Consider the following 4,128-nt stretch of genomic DNA (forward strand, 5'->3'; position numbering starts at 1 on the left):
CATGCCTCTTCTCTTGTGTATTGTAGGTAAGAAGTGTGGCTTTAGCCAAATCTCAACAAACAGTCCGGGGACTCATGAAAAAAATGCCAGGCAAATATGATGAAGAAACGGGCTTGCTTCAGTGGTCCCACCTGCATAAGTAATTACGGCATGTTTTCAACTACCGTAAAACCTGTAACTAAAGACCACCATGACTAGCGACCAGCCTGGTACTACAGACCACTTCGCCAGGCACGGACGGTCGCACATTCATATACAGAGTATGGTTGTGCTGTGCAAACCTCTAACTAAGGACCACCTGCCCTAAAGACCGCTTTCTCTGGGCCAAGGGGTGGTCGTTAGTCACAGGTTTTACTGTATCATGGTTAGAATCATGTTCATAACACTGGATAACATGTTAGTTTGGGCGTAACTTAAATTTCGGTAATTTCAGTAGAGAAACCAGGCACCTAAATTTAGATCAAACCTAAAATTAATGGTACTGGAGTACTCATAGTATATGTGAAGGTAAAGCTGGTCACCTGCATTACACCCGGTGTGCAACCTGGCAGGTCCACGACACGGGAAATTTTAATACGCCTAAAATTACATGCCGTGACAGTGTTGTGAACCATTCTGATTCTCTAAAAGTCAGGAACGAACGACCACACCGCACGAGAACAACTACCGGTATTGACTCCTGACAGTATATTTCACTGACTCCATACCTACATGTATGTGCATGTAGATAGGGTTTCCAGGGTACCTCACCATCAGTTCTAAGCGCTGTTCTATTTTTACAACATGGCAACAAACCATCATGGTGCGAACCCCAGCAGGAATGATCACAGGGAGGCACACGTAGCGAGGGCAGGCGAAGCAGTGGACGCGGGGCAGAAGTAGCTAACCTGACCCTGGGTCTCGGTGTCGACTCACTGCTCATGCGCGCCAAACAGAAGAAAAAAACACTACACTGGTTACCAGTTACAGAAAACAAAATGAACAGGAGCTCTAGGCATATAGGGGACGGTACGTGCATTGCAGACTGTTGAACATGTTACATGTCACAGTGGGGCTTCAGTATAACGTACCTCCATGGGGACCTAAACCATGTAAAAACAAACTCGTACTCAGCACGCAAAGGGTTAACAGCTGTACTTTATAGCTGAAATCCTGTACAGAGCTTTTTCAAGGTCGGACCTACGGTTGCTTTTCAGGGTGACGTGCGAGAGATTGTGCATTTTCAAGTTTGTCTCCACCTGTGCTTGGAGCGACTCTGATGCTTGTTCTTTTCCGGGCAAGCCATGGAAGGGCTTCCTGGCAACTGCTCTGACTCAACACGAGTGTTGGACATCTTTGTATGGGAATGGATGCATGGAGGTGAAAGAAGCAGTAGAATGGCGCTCCACTTGATGTCCATATTTTGTATGCTTTTCAATGCATTTCGAGTCTTTTGACATGCACCCTATAGTATAGACCAGGGAGTAGTACAATTGTACTACTCCCTGGTATAGACCTACAGTAGCTCCCTGTAATAATAAATAATTGAGAGGTTCCGCGCTACGTAAAAGTGAGCAACTTTACCTTAGCGGGCGGGGAAAACCCGTGAATTCGCGAATTTGCACTCCACTTACAGAAAGTTGTCTACGTAAATAGGGCTCTGATAACGTAGCTGGTCGTAAGTGGATTGGGGTACAAATTTATGACTCTCTCCCCAGGTCGATCTGGTCGTACACTGCCGCGTTTGGAGTTGCCAAGGGCAGCTACGTGATTTGAAAACTCCGTATGGCGGAACACAGATGCACATGCAGTTTACGTGAGACTTTCCGTAGATCGACTACGTTTTTTCCCAACGTAATTACGTGATGCAGAACCTCTCTAGTATGGTGTACCTACTGTTATACATGTACTAGGGGCATGTTCGATTGGTAGGATCGGGATCCCGATCCACCGGATCCACTGGATTCGCACCCTTTCGATTGGTCGGATCCGGATCCGGATCCTTCGGATTTGGATCCGGTCAACCCTCCTCGGGGAGCAGGGTTGACCGGATCCAACGGATATCCGGATCCAAATGTGACCTTTGTGCGTATATGGCGGGTAAAAATCATTTTTGTACACATTGTGGTACGCACACGTGGATGGAGATAGAGCTTGTTGACTTTTTGTACGACGCACGGGATGAGTACGACGTTCACCCTTTTGGGTGCCTTGTGAGCGCCATTTTCAACATGGCAACAGTCAAGGTCCAAAATAAAGTGTTCAGTTGAATCTGAAGGATCCGAGGGATCTGAGATCTGGATCCCGATCCTTACCAATCGAACATGCCCCAAGCCAGGGAGCAATAAAAACCTTCTTCTTTTGCTGTTTACGAGTGCTCCCTCCGCTCAGTTCAGTACAAACTGACTCGTACCCACTCAGTGACAAATGCTACAGCAACTATAGTACGAGTACTACTGTAAAACATGTAATTTTCGCCGTGTAACTTTAATTTCGGTGATTTCGGTAGAGAATTCAGGCACCTAATTTTAAATTACACCTAAAAGGCACTAGAGCATGTACTGTATGTGAAGGGAACGCTGGTCACCTAATTCTAAATTACACCTGAAACCTGGCAGGTCCCTGGCACCGAAATTTTAATCCACCTAAAATTACATGTACAGTATACTAGTACTCTACAGTGCATTTCAAAAACTATAGACGCGTAGGGTTTTTGAAATATTTCAAATTTGGCTGGAACTTTTTGAGAATAGTTTTCGGAATATTGCTCAGGATCGCTCCACAATTACTCTATTATAGTTTCTACAGGATTGGATAACAGACGCCCAATTTGAAAAAAATTATGCACAAAGTGATCACAGATTTTATGTGGTATAGATGCTGGCATAACGGTTTTTGCCTAGGTACGCGTCATAGTTTTGAAATGGACTGTACCTTTTTCCGCCAAGAACACGTACACACGGTATGCGATAGCCCCGCTATGTACTCTAGCTTGTTTCCGCTAGAGAACGGATTGGCTGCTCCTTGTAGTTGTGCACCAGCAGCGCTAGTAAGTACCTGTAGTGGCCGATCCTGTTGTAGATGGTAACAACCAAATCATGGCAAATGCACCTGTTGTCGCCGCACACTGCTGCAATTCATTTTTATAACGAAGAGAAAATGACCTGTACACGTACCGTTCTTACATGTAGTGAACAGGGAGCTGTGTAGGCACGAATAGTCGACTCCCGTCCCGGTCCTGGAGGAAGAATAATGGTTACAAAGTTGGATGCTTGGCCTCTTCCCTGGCCTTCCTGGATCAGTTTTGACTTGCCCAACAAGTGGAAATCGCTTGAGGATACCATCCTGAAGCGGTGTGCTGAAGGACGATTAATTTTGTCTCTCTCTCAGAGTGCAACGGTCATAAATTGGAGATTTGGCTCACGGACTATCCATCGTGAGTGGAGCCCGGATGCTGGCGGTGAGTGGTGTGTGTTCTCTGCACAGCTGGCTGAGGTTAGTATAAACGTATAAACTAATCCTTATTTCAGGATTACCCAAAGGCTAACGCCTATCCGGGGGATCTCCTATTTGTGTATAATCAAGCCCTCCAACCGCCAAGCACTCGACTCGAGGAAATAGAAGTTAGTTGTGAGCCGGCCACAAAGTAGAGATCGATGACGAACATCACTGGCACATCACCTATCATGCCGTGCACCAGCGCCGCGCCGAACGTTGAAGGGTTTGCAGTACAACTACGGGTACAACTACAAGCAGGAAGTAGTGTACGCATAGTACCGTGGAAGCGAAGAGGTCATAACCCGGCATGACCTTATCAACCATGCATGCTCGCATGCATGTCCACTCTTCGGGTCATATGAGGAGGTACATGCATGTGGGCACAGAGGTCGACGGGTACGGGATGTGTTGAAGCGCTAAAGTGGCAGTACAGTTGTGCCTGTTTTGTCGCAACTCCGCGGAAATGGAGTTTGATATTTTCGAAACTGAATTCCCTTCGATGGAACAGCGGTCTTCAAGCTCCCAGGCCCATTCCTTGTCGTTGATCGACGGAAAAAAGCAGGGTTATGTTTCAGCCAGGATCTTACAGTTGGGAAATGGTGAGCTAAGATGGTGGACATTTCCTGCCCATAGTGTTGAGCTGTTTTGTCC

The sequence above is a fragment of the Sycon ciliatum genome, chromosome 6 (assembly GCF_964019385.1).
Source record: "Sycon ciliatum chromosome 6, ocSycCili1.1, whole genome shotgun sequence".
In the NCBI taxonomy this organism is placed as follows: Eukaryota; Metazoa; Porifera; class Calcarea; order Leucosolenida; family Sycettidae; genus Sycon; species Sycon ciliatum.